Below are 9,976 nucleotides of genomic sequence, written 5' to 3'. Positions count from 1 at the left end.
TGAAAATGGGAATTAGGTACCTAAGTGACTTAGGTGCTTTTGAAAATTTTATCTGGTATCTTTATCTACTTCCTTATCATATCAGAAACAGACACTAAGGTAAATTGTTTTGTTGTTGATTGGGGAAGCTATGTTTTAATTTTCCCAATAAATGAGTTCAGCTCATCCCTGGTAGAAGCATGTGAAGATACAATTCAGTTCATCCCAAGCAGCACAAGAACTGATGAAGAGAAAACTGTTCAAATATTTGTCAGTTATGTTCAATGTCTCCAAAATATGATTATGCCATGAGTTTTGGGGCTTTTATCTCCTGTGTCCATTTATCATTATTGTCCAGTCCTGATTTGATAGCTCGAGGCTATCTCTGCCACGACTGTCCTTTCTCCGAGGATTATTTACAGTGTGGTATGACGATACCAAGAGGAACTTAGCCCTATCCATTTTTGTATAAATTATTGTTTAGATTGCACATTTACATGAAAGTTTTTATTTGTGATCTCTTGTAAACTGTGAAAATTAGTAGTGATGGAATAAGCCAGGAATGACTTGCTTTTGCAACACCTCAGGCATTATATTTTGGTTTTGCATTCATCGTGCACAGGAAGTAGTGACAGAGGAGACTGGTAATTTTAGATCTTCAGCCAGGATTTGGCCTTTTGGGCTTATGCTAAAGGAACTCTCTTCTGGTAAAAAACTATAGAGGGACTAAGGACCAGCATACTTATCTATACTGGTCTTGAATTTTACACTTGGAAATAAAAGACTACAGAAAAGCTTTAAAATGCAAGTTAATAGTGAAATCAATTGAGACGTGCTTGCTTGATGGTGCACACAAAACATGGAGGTGATTATGCCTAAAATATAACATGGGCATGCTTTAGTGCTTGTATAGACAGATGTCTGGTTAAGGTACCTTTGAAAATTTAACCTAAAATATTTGAGAAAGGAGTGTGAAAAAATTGTGGGATGAAAGGTTATTTTTCTGCTGAAATTGATTACTGAAAATAGTAAAAGAGAGAGTTAATCAATAGTCATAATAATAATTATAGTTAATCAATTGCTTCCCTTCTGGGCATCTTAAATGAAAGTGCTGTCAGAAGAAACAGATCAAAACTTGTTCATGGCTTCATAGCTGGAGGTCATGAATATGAAGAAAGGAGTCATTACAGTTAATAATCCTATGGATAAGAAACCTTTTGGTGAGGGTGACTAAGATTAGAAGTTCATTTTTTCAGAACAGAAATAGGTAAAAGGAGTGAGGAAAGTATGGAATAAAATGGTGTCATAGTATCCTCCTTTCTTTTAAAATATTTGCACATACTCACGCTTAGCCTGAGTGAAAAGTGTGAGAAGTTAAAACCAATGTTTCATCTGCCATAATCGTGGGTTGGCTAGAGGCCATACCAGCCCTCAGCATAAGAGCAACAATTGTTCCCTGGGGAATGTTCTGCTGTCTGACTCGGGACTGCCAGAGCACATCTAACACATTCTAACTCCATCCCTTCTCTCCTTGATATGTCTTCTTAATACCCTTTTCCTAGCCTTGAAGTTCACTTTATGCTGGAGATGGGATGAATGGGTGGCATAAAGCCACACAAAGGAACCTTTCAGGGTAAGGCGGGGCAGGACCCATAATTTTTAAAGAACTTCCACGTTTGTTTAGCTTTACTCACTATTAAAGCTGTTGGTGACTCACCACTGTTCAGAATCCTCTCCAAAGCAAACACAGATTAAATCATATTAGGGTTCTTCATTTCTCTCTCCCTCCCTCAACTCATCTTTCTAAAAGTACTCAGTTTAATTAACATCTACCTCCTAGGCTCAGCCTAGGTGCTGCTATCCTCTTTGAAGTGGGAGTAGATTAAAACACACCAACGAACTGTCAGTGCACATAAACGTGATCTACCTGAACAATGAGTGCACCGCAGGCTAGCATGAAGTAGATCACCCCCCAGCTTGCCGCAAATTAAATGTTCATGTAGGCACCAAAAGACGAAGGTAGGCACTTGGCAGGATTTCAAAAGCAGCTAAGTAGTGCTAGCACGAGTGTGTCTACTCATGCTGAGAATCACACCCCCAACTTAATGTGTAAAGGTACCCTATAAGACTTAGGCTTCTAAGTGCCTAAATCACTTTTTGGGAAACAGGAATTTTTCCTTAAATTAAAACAATTAACTATATCGCGCTTTGCTTAAGGAATAATTAAAGAATGCATGCTGGTTTCCCTTGAGTCACTGTAAAACACAGATTGAAAATTTGTCCCTATCTGGAAGAGTTACAGTCTAGGTAAGAAAAGATGCAACAAGGGGTTGTGACAAATCATTGGGAGGAGCAGGGAAGGGAGGATGAGGGAAACAAAAGCAAAATATGTACACAGCTAGATGGCTTGAAGTTGGGTAACTAAAAAAATGTTATACAAAACAATACATATATGACCAGATGTCTATGCTGGCCATTTACCTAGCTGTTCCCAGGTGGCAGTTTCCTGTATATGTCACATTAGAAGTTTCTCTTGAAGAAGGATTTGAAGAGGGACAAAGTATAATGGCTTTATGGACTAGTCCTTGCATATGTGTGATAAAAGAGCAAAGATGCTTATGATAGCAGTGTGGATAGAGAGAAAAAGTATGAATTTTACAGATATTATGTAAGAAAAAGTAGCGAGATTCAGACAATATGTATATGCAGGTCTAGAGCTGAGCAGAATCCATGACAAAGTTGGGGTTACAGGCCAGAGTGACTGGGAGTATGGTGTGTTATGAACACTGACAGTGAAAGAGGGGAATATGGAGGATATGGAAAGGAAAACAAGAGTTTCGTTTTGGCCAGTTTAAGTTTGTCACTTGAAAGAAATCCATTAAGAGATGTTAAAGTGAAAGGCCAAAATACAGGCTTGGATATAAGGAGTCTAGCCAGCAGTGGAAAAGTAGATTTGTGAGTCATAAACTTTGTAATGTCCCACAAGGATGCGTTCTTGGATAACATATATGAAAAGTGGGGAAGAAGAAAAGCAGCAAGATTTCAAGAGGGAGAATATGATCAACAGTGTCAAAGGCAGCAGAGAGGTTAAGAAGGAAGAGGACAAAGAAAAGACCCTGAGAATGGGTCACTAGATACTTCAATGAGAGCAGCTGCAGTATAGTGCAGAGGGAGGGAACAAGATTGGATGAGATCAAGAAAGGTGGTGCAGTAGAAGCACTTGAAGCAACAGTTTTAGATGGCAAGGTCAATGAATTTAGCATTGAAGTGGTGAAAGTTAAGTGGTGAAGTGGTGGCATTATAGTTAGAAAGAGAAGTGAGCTCAGGACTTTTTCTAGGATAGGAGGGGTTATATTGTGAGGGGACAGAAAGATAAAGTGAAAGATAAAGGGAAGGGAGGGAGCTTAAGGGCAAGAGTAGTGAACAGGTGCCAAGGACTGGAGGTGTGAGATTCAGAGTGGGGGAGAAGAAGAACTGCTGCTTGGAAGGTGGCAGAACTGAACAAGGAAAGAATACATTTGTAGTGTAGGAATTCCATGTGGTTATGAACTAGAAGTGATCAGCAGCCCAGGAATGGGATCAGAGGAAACCATGGTTGAGAGTTGGTGGAAAAGACGGTGAAAGAAGCCCAAGGTGGTGGCAAACTGGAGCAAAAACAAAGAAGAGAACACAGAGTGGCATAGAAGTCATGGACATTGTCTTGCCACTTTACCTCAACATTATTCCAGAGGAATAACCTCTAAGGCAAGTTCATTCTCCCTTCTCATTCATTCCTTGACTGTTCTGCCAAGAAAGATATATGTTTAGTGCTGAGAATTTTTTAGGTATTTACCCAGTCAGCAGCCAGTGCACTGAAACTACCACCTCCTTTCAACTAAACCACTCAAAGTCATTTCCCTGGACTGGGTTTTTACTGTTAAATCTAGAGACTCTGAAGCCCAATACCAATCTTTTGAGGCATACCATTTTTCAAAGTATTAAATCTCAGAGTCCCAAGAAGAGTTTAAAAGAACTCTTAATTTTCATTGTATTGTGACCAGACTTAAGCACTGGTCACTAAAACAAATCTCTTGAGCTCATCCGCACTCTGAAATATCTAACATTTGGTTAGTGGAACTAGCTTTGCTGAATGTATTCTTCTCATCATTTACAGGAAACCAAAAGTGCAATTCAGCCACTTTACAGAAAATGACAACTTTGACTGAAAAATTAACTTAACAGTTCACAACCACAAATTCACAGATGGTAAGCAGTTGGAAATAGAGGTGGGAAAACTTTCAAGGCATGGAAAAAATGCTTTTCCAGATGACCTTAAAAAAATTATAGGAATTGGCTTGCTCTTGCTATACTTCTTCCAGGTTGTGAAAACAATCCAATGAATGGCTGCTTGCCATCTGTTATAATCAATTTCAAACATGCCTCATCATTTCATTTTCCTTCATCCACCTTTTCATTTTAACCTCCCATCTTATTTAAAGTAAGAATTTTGATTATTTCAAAATGACTGCTATTGTCGAAGAATTTTCCAGTTATTAATGTTTCTCTTGCATGCTAAAAGTTTGGGCCCGATTGCACTCTTTTATATGAGAGTAACTCCCACTGACATAAATAGGAGTTTCACCACACAACTGAAGGCTGAATTGAGCCCTTTGAATCTGATTTTTCAGAAGTGCTGAGCAGTTAGATCTTGAGTTAAAGTCCATGGGAGCTGTGGGTGCTGGGTGACTGAAAATCAGACTCTCTGCCTTTAGCCACCTTCACTATATTCAATCATATTATCCAAGGGTACTGATGCATAATATGTGAGAATGAGTATATTCTTGTTATATGTAAAATGTTTATTTCATGTTTAATTTTAAAAATACAGTTATAGATACCCATTCAGTGCTCTGGGAGCCTATCGTATACTTAAAAATTACAGCACAGACAAAAGGACAACCCTTAAAAATATCCTTCTCAGCCCACACCTTTCTCCTTATATCTTTCTTAAATATCAGACGTCACCATTTAAAATGTATATAATTCTAATAATGCACTAACATCCAGTAATAGTTCCAAAAATTAACTGTACATATTGCTTTTATGTAGGATGTATGATGGTGAAGTATGGAAAAAGGCTTTATCGGGATATGTTCGGAATGATCATCTCAAATTGATTTTTTTCAGAACTGCTACTGGACTGAAAAGTCATCCAACCCTAAATCTCTCTCTCCCACAGACTCATTATCTGTTTTAAAATAAATGTTTGAAGGTGCTTAGGGAATTGGGTGATTGAATACATTCCCATGGATGGATTAGTGGCCAAAGATCAGGAGATCTGGTTGAAGGTAAGTAATAAATAAATCCCCATGTAGGTACCTGAATTAAAGTGGCCTGATTTTTTCAGAGGTACTGTGCATGCTCCCTTTGACTTCAGAAGGAATTGTTTGGCTGGTCTAAACCAAAAACTCACTTCTACATAGCTATGTCCATCAGGGATGTGGAAAATCCACACCCCTGACAGATATAGCTACGCTGACCTAACTCCCAGTTTAGACTATTTAGCTAGGTTGATGGGAATTTTTTTTCATCAACCTAGCTACCACCTCTTGGGGGAGATGGATTAACTACAGCAATGAGAGAACCCCTCCTGTAGCTGTAGTGAGTATCTATAATGAAGCAGAACAGCAGTGCAGCGGCAGCTGTGTCACTGTAGCGTTTTAAGAGGAGACATACCCTCAATGTCTCTCAAAATCAAGACACCTTTGCTTAGGAGCTTATAGATGGATTTAAGTTTCTAATTTTAGGCATTTAAATTTGAAAAAAAAAAAGGCTAGTATATATTTACACACAGTAGTGCAAGGGTGTATCTCCTAACCACTCCTTTGTCTGAAAGTCAATCTTGAAAATACCAGTGTTCCAAAGTGAAATCTTAGAATCTGGTATATATGCTGCCCATCAGAGGTTATGTATTTCTTGTCACAATCTATGGTCTTTAAATTAGAACTCAAATTTATTGTATCTACATTAACAAATACCATAAAATAAAAAAAATCAATTTAAAATGGTCTCCTCATATTAATTGCCAATGTCCTTCTTAATAAGTTTAACTGTTCCCATAGACCTCTTCTAATATTGCCCTCTGTGGTGTTTATTGACTTCTGTGTATGTGTGCTAGTGCCCTCTACTGGATATATGTTTGCTATAGTGTTCACACAGCTTGTACTCCTTAGTTGATGGGGTGGAGAAAGCCTATCACTAGAGGTGATTTATAAAGATTATTCTTTAATGCAAGTGGTGGAGACCTATATTTTGGAGCAGGAGGTCATGATTGCTATTCCAGCTACATGTATGCTATTAGCTGGTGGTGTTAGCTAGTGTCTACCTGGCCTATGGATAATTCCATACAATGTGTTCAACAAGAACAGCAAAAATAACATTAAGAAGAGAGGTGAAAATACTGCACTGACAGCCATAGGAAATGTAATCAATACATATATAAAAGCTTTCCACCACATTTTTTGTCACTGTATGGCTATTTGTTGTCAAGAATGACTGATGTGGATTTTATTCGCAACTTCCTTTGAGAGTTTTGTCCGCAAGAGTCAGTTTTTGTCAACAAAACAGTGCTGGTGTACACACTGCAATCACACACACACACACACCCTGCTGACAAAACTGCCCTGTTTTTCCAACAAAATAAAACCACCTCGACAAGAGGTGTAGGGCATTTGTCGGCACAGCTAGGGCAACACCGTGTCAGTATAGACACTGCATCCTCTTACAGTGGTAGATGGGCTGTCATTCTTGTCAATTTTGAGTGGTGAAATTGTCAAGAAAACCAAGGCAGCTGGTTCTTGCTCCTGGCTGAGAGCAAGGTGAGAGGGCCCGACCGCTGCAAGTCCGGGGCAGCTGCCATCCAGCTCCTGGCTGCGAGCCGGGAAATGGAGGGGGGGCAGCCCACAGAGAGCCCAGGAGCCTGGTCTCCTGGCAGGGAGCTGAGAGACAGGACTTTCAGCTCCCCACGCTGCTGTAATTATAGCAGTGGCTGTATTTTTTTTAGTGTAGACAAGGCTTGAATATTTTTCCCAGAGCTGAAGAAGAGCTCTGTGTAGCTTGAAAGCTTGTGTCTCTCACCAACAGAAGTTGGTCCAATCAAAGATATTACTCCACCCATCTTGTCTCTCTAATATCCTTGGACTGACATGGCTACAACAATTTTGCAACTGAAGAGGAAAAGTAAATAAACATGCTGAAAGAAACCAAATGGATGAAGGGAGAGAGAAGGAGGATATGAATGCACTGTACTTCAGAACAGACTACTGACACTAGACTTGCAATATTGACATTTATTTGCTTTCTGTTTGAAATTGATTTGCAGTGTTGAACAAAGCCATCAAACAATTGAATGCCGCAAATAATTTTTGCACTTCACAATACCTGGAACACTAATTTGATTTTAAGATTCTCTTTAGCAATGTATTCCCAAAGAATTTACTAGTAAGGTAAGTAGGGCTAGGACCAGGGTTTAATGATTCATTGCTTATCAACCTGCAGAGAAAGAGAGAGAGATACTATGTACAGGTTATTCATTTTCCCCTTGGATGAAGCCCCACAGTCACGCTACACCTTGCCCTAACAATGCCTTTAGGAGAAGGCCTTATGAAGCCAAAGAGTGACATGGCTTTTGGGGATTAAAAACCAGCCGGGATTCTCAGAGTTCCAGTCAGGAGTGTCTCATCAAACTGAAGCAATCAGATGCAGCTGAGCCTAGTTAGGCTCAGAACATTAAAAAGGCGGGAAATGTCTTTCCTTTCAGCTACAGCCAGTGATTTGCTGTTTGGAATTCAGGCTGGGATATTCTAGGGTGATCAGATAGCAAGTGTGAAAAATCGGGATCGGGACACTTTTGGGGTGAGGGTACAGTTGCATATATAAGACAAAGGTATTATACCAAGATGGTCCCAATAATATTGGGACGTTTGGTTACCCTAGATATTTCTGTTTGGTTTTATCTTGTTTGTTTGGTATTTCATAGATAGGCTGTAGGAAGGGAGCATGGCCAGTAACTTTCCTGGTTTCTGTTATTTTTAGCAGCAAGATCTCTGTAGGAAACCAAAATCCTCAGAAGTTGTTTTGTTTTGTGTGATGTTTTTTGCTAATGCTGGGTTACCTGTGAGCTTTTTCTCCACCTGCTTTCATACTTGGCTTGTCACAAACTCTCACATATTATTGACCAAAAAATCCTTCCAACAACAACCATAACAAAGTGAATACAATTTATTAAAAATGTTTACTTTTACAGTTTTGGAATTTGCAAAACTTCAAGAATGAAATTTCCAAATTAAGGCAGAATTACCTGTTGAACAAAAAGTTTTCTCTTCAGTAATACTGAACAGTACTGATTGCCTGTCAGCAATCTGCATTAAATGAAAATGATCATGTTGAGATTTTTTTATTAGTTCAGTCTAATACATTTAATTTTTGAGGGTTTATTGACTAGAGAAGTGAAATTTGGGTTAGGAGCAAAATCTTTCATTTCTAATTCTGGTTCTGCCACTGCCTCACTGAATTCTTAGGCAAGGTGTTTAACACGTTGATTCCTTTGCCACATTAAACCAAGTAGTGTAGATAAGAAATGTCAGTCCTCTGCTTTAAGGCTGGCAAATGGTCTTTTGCCCCTTTGTCTCTGCATATAGCTAGTGACAGAAATCCATGAGTTCCCCCTCCCCTGAACTGCTCCCACCCTCATAGTCCTCCATATTTCCAATGATCAGCAGTACTGATACACCTACAATTTCCACCCTTTTGTCCACAGTAAAGAACTATGGTCACTGATCGTAGTAGCACAGGTACCAGGACATAAAGCAGAACGTAAAGGATATAATGATCATATTTCCCACCATTTTTCCTACGTAGGGTAGAAGGGACATACCTCCAGAATCTTATTTATTTTTTTATTAGAAAAGAAAGAATTGAATCTGGTTTGCTGACTTTATTTAGTTTAGAAAAAGAAGAAAGATATAAAGTGAGTTGATGATAAGTCCTTACCCCTCCATCTTTGGCTATGCTTTCTTCCTCCCCACACATTTTATGCCCTATTAACACTTTTAACAGGTTTTTTCAAGACACAGGTGAAAATATGAGGAGCTGGCTATTCAAGGTTTTTATAAAGTCCACAGGTGTCCTTGTGTTTTACAAGTGGTTAAGAAAAAAGGTCCTTGCCCCTTGGAGATTATATTCTTTATTAGATTGAGAACACATCATACATGGTAGATATAGGGAGATACCTTGAATACTTATTCCTGGACAGACCAGACTGAGATGACTCATTTTGCAAGTTAGCAACCCTACATAACAAGAGCTACATTTGTGAAAATTCCTCTTTGGAAAAAAAAAAAAGAGAATGACAACTCCTTTCTTTTTTCTTTTCTTTTCTATTTCAACAGCCTTAAGGCAACAATGTATACATAACAGTTATGTTGCTTTTACACACCTAGTTATTCTGCTCTTCCCTGAAAATATTTACATTGCCTATTAGCAACCTCTGCATTACATGATATTTGAAAGACACTGCTCTGTTCTGCGATGGTTAGACCTTAGCTGGAGTACTATGTCCATGTGTGGTCACCAATGTATAGAAAGAATGTAGAAAAACTGGAAGAGGTCCAGAGGTGAGTGACGAAGGGTATGTCTACACGGCGGGGCTGCACGGATTGATGCAGCAGGCAGTGGAGAGTACGTCAATGGGAGATAGGAAAGATACATCCTGTAGTCTGCATATCTTCTGTTGACCACTGGTATCAGTATAAACCAGGCCAAAGATGAGCAAAGGGATGGACTGCAAGCCATATGAGCAAAGGCTGAAGGAATTGGGTATCTTTAGTTTGGAAAAGAGGAGTGTGACGCTGAGCCAGCAAGGCTTAAGCAGCCAGCGGGCTGGAAGACCCAAAATCAACCTTTACGGATATATTAGAAAAGAATTGAAATGATAAACAGGAACATTCCTTGTAAATAG

The sequence above is a fragment of the Emydura macquarii genome, unplaced genomic scaffold, assembly GCF_026122565.2.
Source record: "Emydura macquarii macquarii isolate MOO-44397 ecotype Brisbane River unplaced genomic scaffold, CSIRO-AGI_Emac_v2 contig_2362, whole genome shotgun sequence".
NCBI classification, from domain to species: Eukaryota; Metazoa; Chordata; order Testudines; family Chelidae; genus Emydura; species Emydura macquarii.
This window is presented reverse-complemented; position numbering follows the sequence as displayed.